This window comes from Pangasianodon hypophthalmus, chromosome 11 (genome assembly GCF_027358585.1).
Source record: "Pangasianodon hypophthalmus isolate fPanHyp1 chromosome 11, fPanHyp1.pri, whole genome shotgun sequence".
NCBI classification, from domain to species: Eukaryota; Metazoa; Chordata; class Actinopteri; order Siluriformes; family Pangasiidae; genus Pangasianodon; species Pangasianodon hypophthalmus.
Window position 1 is genome coordinate 15,042,982 of NC_069720.1, and position 12,122 is coordinate 15,055,103.

Sequence of the window (12,122 nt, forward strand, 5' to 3'; positions counted from 1 at the left end):
CTTTGCCAGCTGAACTAAAGGCTCATTGTGTATAGCCAGATATTTAGTATTTTATCACAGAAGAAGTACTTCAACCATAAACCACATTTCAGCACTGGATGACTGAACAGCGCCGATGAGGGGCAAATAATGTCGCACGGGTTCACAGTAGGGTTATGGCAGGATAATCTGACAGAGCATCACCCACGGCCACGACTAATTATCTGCTCGGCTCTTTGAAAAGTGTCTAGGCCTAGCACAGGTTCTCCAATATGAACCTGTACCATTTGCAGTGAGGAAATGCATGACCATTAAATGATTGTCTAAATTAAATGGAGCCTTTCACGTTTTCATAATGACTGAACATCATGCACTTGATCGTGATCGCCAGTCTAGGGTCAGGTCGTCGGCATGCATTAAAAGGTGTGGGCTAGATGTGAGATGGAAGTGAAATGATGGAATAAAGTATTGAGTTCTCGGGACAGCTACAGAACAAGTCACACACCAGGCAGAAGATATATTGCAAGTGTTGATGTATAGTTTCAGGGACAACTTTCGATGTGACTCAAGGCTAAAAATAACAAAATCCCACTGTTTTCACAAACAAAATGACTTATTAAACAAAAATAAACCAATAGACAATTTTCTTACCTAGCTCCCATTGAAAACCAAGACTAAAAACAACACCCAAAAAATGCCAGTCACAACCCTACACCTGGTAAAATATACATCATGTGAGACTACTTACAATATACAAAATATATACAGATTTTATATACAGAGATCAAATACTGTAAACTACAAGGGGCAGATAAAATACATAGATATAAATCTCTATGAAATCTCTCGATCTTACATCCACCCGGCTGGTGAAGATGAACTCATAAAGTATGAATTATGGTTTAAAACTCAACCTCTAATAAAATTATATGACATTGAATCAATATGCCAATTTATCACATTATGATAAATGAGCTTTAACCCCCTAACAGCTTTGAGGTCTAATGAACTCAACCCAGAAAGGCCTGCTTTAGACCACAGTACAATTACGCACCACGATAGATTGTTATAACCTACATACAGAAATAATAAAATTAAAAATTGATGTAAATAAACCCAGCTACATGTGTTTGTTTTGTCTTTTGATGTCCAAGGTTTTGCGAGTCTCATCTTTTCTGCCAAGCTTCACGGAGAGATATTACACGCCAAGGCAAGTGTGTGTGTTTGTGCCAAGGCTTTTTTGGAGGCAGAATGGCACGGACGCAGAAAAGGCAGTAGAGTCTACAACAGGAATACCGCTCCACGAGCACGGGTTAACATTACACAGCACTGGTTTTAAAAATGCGAGAGTCACTGCTATACGACGAATGCAAAGCATGGGAAAACGTGAACTGGGTGGAATTTTCTCCATCTGCAGGGGAGGAAAGGTAAGTACAAGGCGAAGTCGGAAAAAATAACGCGTGATCGGTTTTAGTTAAGAAGATTTCGTGTTAATCATCGCTAAAACGCACTTAACCAACGCACGTTTTTTTTTTAAACTTTTCGTTTTTGTGTGTGGGAAAGCGAAATAAGAAGAAACCTATAGTGGGCACAATGCAAGGAGAAACTCTCCAAAGGTGCAATTAGTTAAATTTAATTTTAAAGACACTAAACAAATTATTTTAACTGAACACGGAGTACAATATCCTAAATTCCATATTCATACGAGAAATGATGAATAAATGAATTAGTGATTGATGTTTCCGTGTGTTTAAGCAGAGTTAAGCGACATAAACTTAAAAAATGGGGCAATAAGTTATATTGACTGAAAATCTGTCAGATATCATTCCTACAATAAATCACACTATATAGTTTACTAAACTGTAATTGTCACAAATCGTGTACTATTTTACGCAGACTTTATGTTTGGGTTTGGGACGTTTCCACAGTTCGAGAGTTCCTGATCAAGTCTCAGATATTTTTTCTTAAGGTATAAGGGGGAAAAAAACTCCTAACTACGATTACATGCACACCGACATTTCGATATTAATCCATTTATAAAACAGTCATCCCAAATAATATGATCGTTCAACCAGCATCAGTGTAGCGTGACTAAAACGATGGAAAATAAAGTGTTCCCTTTATAAAGGGAGACAGATAGCCTACTGCTCCGATCAAACACTGAATCATTAGCAGTTTCACTACGTTTTTAACTTAATGAAAATGACTAAGCAGCCGAGAAGATGCTGTTAAAGACAATTGTTACAGGTAACTCCCTACCACCAAGCCTATACACTGGCTGTAAATATTCCTAACAAAAAACTTTCTAAACGCAGTTTTTCCAGTCTGTAAACCTCTCTCTCTCTCTCTCTCTCTCTCTCTCTCCCTCTCTGTGTGTGTGTGTGTGTGTGTGTGTGTGAGAGAGAGAGAGAGAGGGAGAGAGAGAGAGAGAGAAGCCTCAGTTTGAGCTGATATTACACCTGTCCTAAATCTCAAGAGAGTTATGTATGAATGTGGAGAAAGGAGAAGAAAGTGTATGGTGAAGGAATAAAAATGTGAAACAAAGCATAACGTTGACTTTTTTATCTTTATAAGAAATAATAGCTATTAAAATCACTTAATATTACTTAAAGTATTCATAGAGGGCATATCTATATTTTTAGGTTTTCAGAGTATAAGGTAAAACAGAGTATAATTTTAACTAATTTAAACAAATATATAATTCGGGTAGACGGCAAATTAATCATTTGAAAAGTGAGCAGTAATTAACAAACAAAAAATGAGCAGTCAAAAACACTTTTTAAAACATTTATTAACATGTATTTTAAAACTATATAAAATATAATACAATTCACCACAACCCTGACCAGGATCAAGCAGTTACTGAAGATGACATTATTATTATTATTATTATTATTATTATTACATCACGTTGGTCTGCCACAGTATAACTCAGAAACCCTTTTATTGTTCCTGATCGTTTGTTAATTAATTTTTGTACGAAGTTCTTTTAGTACTGAAAAGCAGACCAAGACTCCCTCTAGCGACCAACATTACACATTACAGTTCATGAAAAGAACTTTACAAAATCCGTAGAATAAACATACATACATATATACATAAATAAATAAATAAATAAATAAATAAACAAATAAATAGCAGAAGCAGTAATCTTAGCCTAGTAATTATTAGATATTTATTTTTATATTCAATCAACGCACGTTATTATTATTATTATATTATTATTATTGTTATTATTATTGCATCACAATCTACTGAATATCAGTTCATGTGTGGGTGAAATACTTCTAAGTATACAAAATTAATCTTTTTTAAAGCCACAGCTGAGCAGTTACTATTAGGATTATAATTCACTATGTCCAAAATGACATCAGAAATCAGAAATCACTCATATTACTTTAATGTCCTTCAGAGAAAATAAAACATATGACCTCTGTTGGTCTTTAAAAACATACTAAATTGTATTTGACAAACTAAAGAGGACAGAAATGAGGTGCAGAGAAAAACCTTTCTTACAGATGCAGTAACTTGGAGAATGATGTTTCTATCTGATCTTCATCATATGACACTGTTATTTATTTAAGATATGAGTTTTGCAAATGCATATGTATTTTCTTAAAATAAGGCTTCAACCACTTTACTACTTTATCTATTATATAAAAAAACAGATATTGTAATATATTTATATATGTCTGTATATATATATATATATATATATATATATATATATATATATATATATATATATATATATATACAGACATATATATATCATAAACAGTGTACAAGGAGTACATTACAAGGAGTTTTATATTATTTTTTACTACACATTTTATTTCCTTCATTCAAGTAAACAATAAGAAATAAAATTATTTTATTCTGACTTTGTTAAAGTTTAAATTTATTTATTATAAGTTTGACTCAGTTTATATTTTAATGATAATATGCTTGGATGGAATTTAGAGCTCTAATATGCTTTCGTGCATTTGTTTCTTTACATAGTAGAAAAAAACATTCCTATTGCATTTCTTCTTTTTCAGAAATGTTTATATATTTATATATTCATGTTTTATAATATAATCATAAATTAGACATGTCATACATGTATTATTTAGCATTTGGAACTTGATCTATTTTGAATACATTGCGCTGTTTCGTATTACTCCATGCGAAGCTTTGCCTGCCGGAGCGTAGGAGTATCAGAGAGCAGCGACCTCATTCTGCCCCGTCTTCATAGGATTCCCCACAAAACCACAAGAGGGTGATCTTTCAATACACAAATCCACTGACTTTTCATCAACTCGGAAAATGGTCATTTCAGGAGCTTCCTGTCCCGAAATGCATCAAAGCTTTAACAATTACAGGTACTAATCTCTTATTTACGTTCTCATAATTCTGAATATTTTATATTTTAATTAGAAGATTTTGTGTTTGCATTTTGTATGCATTATGAAAAGAATGAAATCATTTACATATTCATAGTAACTATCCTCAACACTGAGTATGAAAGGAATTCGTATATTAAATTCCAGAGATACAAATATGAAGACTGTGAGGCTTAGGAAAGCACATGGCCTTCCTCCGTATGGCTGCGGGGCCGATCAAAATGTAAATAACGCTCATGCTGAAGCTGCCACACCACAGTTCATACCACACACACCTGCATGGCAGGCTCTGGAGGGCAGTGTGTGTGTGTGTGTGTAGTGTGGAGGAGAGGAGGGGCAGAGGAGAGGATACAGAGCAAGATTGTGTGGAGCTGGTGAAGCTGGCACGCAGCTCTGCTTAAGCAGCCTGGGGGTAATAACATTATCCAGCTCCGGAGCAGCTTGCCTCCGAGGCCTCACAGAGCCGAGCCTTATGAATAAACAACAAGCAGCGGGGCAGAGGATCCCCTTACTCCTGCACGACTGTGCTGCTAAAGCACGCTGAGTTTTTAAAACATTCAACACTGGATACAGCGAACCCATCCAGTGAGGTCAAATATAGCAGGGCTGCCTCAGTAATATTTCTAACCGAGCCACAGCAGTCTTCCTGATGTGATTCTTTTTTATTCAATTAGACTCTTCTGCTTTTTTTTATTTTGAAAAACAATATTTAAATATATAATCCGGGTATTATGTAGTTCTTTATTTCAGCGTGTGTGTGTTGTGGGTCTCGGCATTGCTCAGCTCTGGGTAAGTGTCTCTCTCTGGGGTGGTGTTTTGGAATCAGTGAGCTCCACCTGCTGCCGCTGATATGCAAGCAATGGATCAAAGCCAGGATTGGCCCAAGAACACAACTTGCCACACACACACACACACACACACACACAGGGGATGTGTGAGTCAGCCTGCACCATTCACAAACACACACTGCTCATTGCTAACAGACTGATGAAACACTACATATTGCTCTTCAGGCCCACAAAATATTAGTAGAGAAATCCTCATGAGCATGAAGTGACTTTGTTCATTATAATTAATTAATTAATTAATATTATTAATCTGTACTTTTATTGTGACTTTTTATCAGTATTCTTTGTTTCTTTCTGTAAACACCTTTATAAGACAACGGAATGATAACAGTGGATTGATGTGTGATGTGTATGCATACAGTAATTTTCTGCAAAATCAACAACCTCTGGACCCATGTTTAACCCTGTTACATACAAATTATTTAATATTACTATTCAGTGACATAAAATTTAAAACATGTTGTTATGCAAAACATTTAAATTAATTCAAAGTCCAGCCTACAAATAAACAACCGCCCTTTTTTTGTCTAACTGTCAAGAAAAGTCCAGTCAGCACTCTAATACATTTGATGGTCTGTTGAAGTTAGGAACAATCCTGAATTAAGCCTGAATGTCAATTGTAGAAACATTCAAATATTAACTACATTCCCAAAAAAAAGCTGGATGAAAATGTTGGTAATGCGATGGATAAACATTTCAAATTCAAATTTTATATCGAGTACTAACATAAACAACAGAAGTATAACATAAAACCATCTTTACATGAACAGATTAGTGGCTGTGAGAAAAGCAGAGTGGAGTAGTGTACAAAGTGCACCTCAGTAGCTGTCTGCACGACCATATATGTTATATGAAGAAAATTACGTTATATGAAGAAACTTATCGTTATATGAAGAAAATTACAATATGCACAAAACAACCACTGCACATTGAGTATAATTATGTGTTATATAATGCTTTATTTTGTCATGTGTTATCTGTCTCTCTCACACATTCAACACAAGCTTTCACACATCAATTTCAGGAAAAATCTTCGGCAGAGTGCCCACAAGCGCAACAGACACACACACACACACACACACACACACACAATGTTCAGTGGGCCCCTGAATCTTTTTCTTAAAAACAAGCCTCCAGGCAAGTACGGCCCGTATGCAAGCTGTTGGAATAGCAAGGCATATGCTGGGTATATCTAACACGTTTTCAGCCTCCCCCTCATTCCTTCTGTTTGTGCACACAGGCAGAGAGCAGCACAGAGTGCCAGGAGGCTGCATGTTCCCTACTTATTACATATGTACATTTATTCAGCACAGATAAATGCCCATAAAGCACTCATCCCGGATACACACTCTGTGCACCTCAGCAAGGTGTGATAATGCAAACGCACACATACACACATACAACAAGCAGTCATACATACACCCACAGATGTAGGGTACAATCCCATGCCCTCTGAAAATCTGAAAAACATTATGAGACACCTGACAGCTGTTCCTGACTGGGAAAAAGAGTGAGAAAGAATTGCAGCTTGGAGTGCGCAGCTGGACGCTGAAAACTGCTGCCTCTCCCACTCTACCGGTGCGCACACACACACACACACACACACACTCACACACAGACACACACATACACAGATTCCTAAGAGCCCTCCACAGCACTGGGTTGGAACCGACAGGTGAGTAGGATGACAATTAACTAAAAGGAAGTTCCCAGGCGCATCCACTAATTACGCCGTTTGCTGAATGAAATTGCTTTGGTAAATGTAATACGACTAGACTCCTCTGAGTGCAGCTGCGCACAATAACAGGGAACAAGAGACAGAGAGAGAGAGACAGAAAATGCAGGCATAAATACACAAATTCCAGATTTTCCATCAAAACATTTTACTAAATCCTGTGCAAAAAACTAAGTTGTGTATTTGGGAATCATTTGCACTATGGCAAAAAAATGGTGCTGCACATTATAACCTTTCTAAAACGTTCAGGCTTTTTTTTTTTTTTTTAAACAGAGCCATGTGGTTTGATTCTGAGTTAGTGAGCTTTTTTTAAGATTTTTTTTTTTTTATTTTGTATGTGTGGTGTGTGTGATTAGGCTTTCAGGTGCATGATCAGTGCCAGGCCTATTGTGAATTGAAGCAGCGGGATGTTCGATGCCCCTCTCCCACAGCGTGACTAACTAACAGAGACAGTGCCAGAGGAGGCGACTCCGATGAGGGTTCGATGCTGCTGATGCCTCCACTCATCACTGCCTTTGTTGTTGCCTCACTATCTTCTCACAACATACGCTTCTGATAAGTGCACCCTGGCAAAATCAGCACCATCCAAAACATTTTTACAAGCAAAAATATCCTCCTTTAGCCTGACCGGGTGAGAATTCTTGTGTTTATTTTAGTGAGAATCTGTAATTTTTCTTTTGTCTAATTCCACCAATCATGTCCTCTTGCCTATATTTAGACATGTTATATATATATATATTTTGTCCTAATTTACAGTACTGTACATATTATATATTTTTTGAGCCCTTCAGGTGTATTTTTAGCTTGGAAATAAGAAAAGAATTTAATTTGTCTAATATTTCACTTTGAGACACTGAAATTATGAAATGTTGCTTTTTTTCCCAGAAAACTGTGCATCCAAGCAAAAGGATTTCTAAAATTAGAATAGTTAGAATTTATTAGAAAGTTACAAAGTCATTATCCAAATACACAAAAGAAGTATGTGACTACTGGGTTTTATTTTCTTGTGCCACTGACTTTTGTCATTTAGATGTTTAGACTGCATTCTATTTATACAATTTTTTGTTACATAATTTAAAAGCATAGAACACATTGAAAATGTCTGTTAAATGTGTGTCAGGGTAAGTCAGAGCTCAGGAGCTACAGTTTAAAACAACGTCACCCTCTAATGGCTAAAGTTTGCAATTACATCTACCTAAGAAGCGTCTTACAACCATGTTATAAGCAAGGTCACAGGAGAAGTGCCCAAACTACAAAGTTCTATATTATATATAAGATAATATAATAATATAATATAATATAACATTATATAATAATATAAATAACATATACATCCTATAAAAAAATTGTAAATAATGAAAAATATGTCTCTAGCTCAGTTTGTGTGTGATGCTTTGGAGAATAAACTCCTGTTTACACATTCAAGATTTCACATGTATTACACAGCCTATGTGGAAAAAAAATGTAAACATACACACGCTACCAGTATAAAGTCCAGTGCAAGGCTTTCCTTGTCTGATCGTCCTTACTAAACATTCCTCCCTCAGTGAAGGGCCACAAAGGGGTCACCTGGCTTTCAGTATAAACCTCAGAGATTCACCGTGCACTGAAATTGCTTTTGAGAGAAGACATACTCGGCTAAGGAGACATACTATATGCTTACTATCGGCTGCATGAAATCCTAATATGAAATGGCTAAACTAATCTTATTCTTTTTTTAATATATGTTTAAACAATGATGCACCACATATAAGATAAACAAAAAAAATAAATGATTTTTGAGCATTAAAGTATTAAAGTGAATACAATTTCTAATTCTCAGCTAACTTTTTTTTCACTCACTTGTTCAGGTGATTGTCTACACTTCACACATCATACACCACCTTGTGTTATTACCACTCTAGGTATCTTAGGGTTGAATTCGATCTGATTAGAGTTTGATTTCACTTTTTGATCACAACCATGTGTTAAACTGAAGCCCCTGAGGACCGGCAGTGAATGTTCTTATGTAGAAATGAATGAAGCATTTTCAAGCATTTTCAAGCCAGCAGAGGTGAGTGATGAACCCAGAGAGTACAACATACACTCGCTTCAGGTGGAGATGAAGGATGTAGAGGAGAGAAGTGGGACACAGTGACACCATCACTCACATCATCCAGCCCAACTGGCCAGCAAGGGGCAAGAGAGGTGCAACAGGGTGTGTGCTGTGTCTTCATCCCTCAACACGCCTTCATTAGTCTCTCCAGCAAACTTGCCCTATTGTCCTTTTGCGCCATCTTGAAATCAGCACTCTCTTCAGTCTCATAAGTTCTTTTGATAAATTACATTTGGAGTTGCACTGGAAGCTGTGGAGGACCATACAGCTATGTACCTAACAAATCAGAAAGGAATACTGGAGGAAGTGTTTAATTTTTAGCTTCACTTTCCAGAAAGCTGATGCCCAGAATTTTTGATGGTTTGGTTTTCTTTTCTCGTTTTAACACACACACACACACACATACACACACACACACACACACGCACAAGGCATTCCATCTTTCTCATTCTGATATCTGAGCCTGTAATGCAGCATGTATAATTTCTTGGACTAAAAAGTTAAATCAACATGCCTTGAAGAGCAGTTCCTCTTAATACTTAATAAAAAGTACATGGTATCTTAACCTGTCTCTCAAATGAGGAACAAAAATGTTCAGTGACCAAAGCAAATGCAAGAACCAACCAAATCCTTAGGTACACTTTCAGTCTTTCATACTCTCTTCTCTCAGATTGCTCTTAGCATTCCATCACCTCCAGTGATCTACTAATATAGTAACTTAATGAGAGAAAAGGACTTCAGATTGAGGCCTAACACTGACTGGCACTGGATCCAGAGCCTTGGCAGATAAGACTAGAATGCAGAGGCAAAAAATAGGCCAAGCATGTCGCTGGAGGAATTCGACAAGCCCACAGAACCAGTGAAGGATGTGGCACATCTGATTGAAGCTCCAGGACAATCTGTCTGCCTGGCTTCATCACTCATAACCTGGTTACAGCCCAGGCTTCCTGCAAGACCTCACCAAGTCTTACTTACACTCTGACGTGGTAGAATGGAACAGTGTGAGCAACCAAAATAAGTTAAAAATGAAATGGTGAAAAGCATATGCAAATGCTAAAAGAGCTCAAACCATGGTCCAAAACAGACACAATATGTATATTTTTGCAGCTCTACACATCAATATTTGAGGAAATATCATTGTATTACTCAGGCACAGCTTACACACACAACGATACTAAAGCTAAAAAATATTTTATGCTGACGGTAAAGTTTAAAAAGGGTCTTGTCAAGACAATATAAGGTGGGGTAGAATGACAACATGTCTAACAGTGTGTGTATGTGTGTGCATTTGTGTGGGGACAGCTGCAGCCTATAGGCCAAGGGAATACAACCGTCATGAATATTCAGATCCAGCCTCTGGAAGGAACAGCTGCCAGAGAGGAGTCACATGCTGTAACAGTTGTGCAAGGCCACTTCTTGGACCTTCTGGTGAAGCCGACATTACAGAATATAAGAGACAGCGAAAGAGAGAAAGCGAGAGAGAAAGCATCCTTTTTATTTTTATCATAAAAATATCAGTAAATTGCCTCCAGCTCCACGACACAAAATGGCTGGTATTCATAGCGTCAGCTAAGTAACCTAAAGCCCCTAGCTAGTACTTTGGCTTGTTAGCCGCCATTAAAATTTATTAAGAAAATAAAAGAGTTCTGCTACTCAGTAGGGCCTGTCAAACAACAGCTTTTTTTTTTTCACAAAAAAGATAATTCACTGATTCCTCAATTTCTCAACATAACAGACTTCTCGGGTCTACCACATAAACATTTTGACAAGCACCTCTACTGACAGTATGCATCAAAATATTTCTTTTTATATTTAAGAGTATACCCTTTTAAGTTTGGGAAGACTAAACACAATTATTTGTTGGGTAGTGCTATTAGAGTAGGAGTTACTGTTTTAGTCACAATTAATTAATCAAAGTGTCATTAATTTTTACATTTTAAATGCAAGGGTGGTAAAGCATTTTAAAGCAATGGGTTGTCACTTTCAAATAATAAACAGGTGCTAATTTGGAACCAGTGTATTTGATTAGTTTTTATATAATATTTATATAATATTAAATCATGCAGAAAAGGATAAAAATAGTAATCATTTGCTGCATTTTCTTTAATATTTAAATGATTAATGTTTATTATCCTTTCCCATACCTGTCGAGTAACTTCACAATACCAGCAGGATATATTTTACACTTTATTTCACACATGTAATGGCCTTGGTGTTGTTAATCTTATCAATATTCAATGAGACAAGTGAAGGCTTACAAAACGTTTAATAGATTTTGTCAAAAACATGCCACATATAGAATGTAATTCACATTTGATTAACATCAGTTTTACAGTACCATAACTCTCCTCTGCACTGATAACATAAAAATATACTTTAAGATAAAGAAATATTCTTGTTTTTTACTTACAATGTATAATGTATAAACAAGTCGTTACGTGTGTGCCTTAGGGCTGCACGATATTGAAGAATATGCTGTGTGTAAACTCAATTTAAATTATATATATATATATATATATATATATTTATGTTATGTTCTTCCTCATGTTCTTTTGAGGAAAAGAAAGCATTCTCTGCTATCTGCGTTGCCCTAAAACTTTGACTTTTCATAACTTTTTGAAGTATTAAAATCGTTCAGTTATTACAAGCCCATGCGAAATGCGTATCGCGATATTTACATTTGAGATATTTAGATAATTTCGATATATTGTGCAGTTCTGGCGTGCACGTTAATTAGCAACATAAGTATTTGAAACAATACCAGACCCAAAAGAAAGATCCTATAGTCCTCTATGGGAGACCTTTCTTCTCTGGGCATTTTTTGTCATGTCCAGGGAATTTTCTGTAACATGCCCTGCAGTCAGTTTCCAAATGCTGTTTTGTAAGATTAAGTGAAGTACTAAAAAAAACTTTTTCCTTAAATATTACAAGTCTAACAGTCATGGTTGTTCACCAGAGGGAATAAAGACAAATCCCCAGTTGGTTGACCAGATGTTCCAAAGTCGAGCAACAACTGTCTGTGAAACCTACCATTCCTCAGGAGATATACAGAGATCGCATATGCATCATCTGTTCTCACC

At 36.3% G+C, this 12,122-nt stretch overlaps 1 protein-coding gene and 1 long non-coding RNA gene across 7 annotated transcripts in view; one reads left to right on the top strand and one right to left on the bottom strand.

Moving 5' to 3' along the window:
* Positions 1–12,122, bottom strand: part of nfia (nuclear factor I/A) — a 155,381-nt gene that overhangs the window by 126,004 nt on the left and 17,255 nt on the right. The window lies entirely within an intron of this gene.
* Positions 1,104–8,957, top strand: LOC113533733 (uncharacterized). Of its 2 annotated transcripts, none has more exons than XR_003403448.3 (3): positions 1,104–1,406; positions 4,154–4,343; positions 7,304–8,957. It is a non-coding gene; the product is annotated as an uncharacterized LOC113533733 (long non-coding RNA). The 2 variants fall into 2 exon arrangements; XR_004579076.2 differs by having other exon boundaries at positions 1,129–1,406; positions 4,217–4,343; positions 7,304–8,952.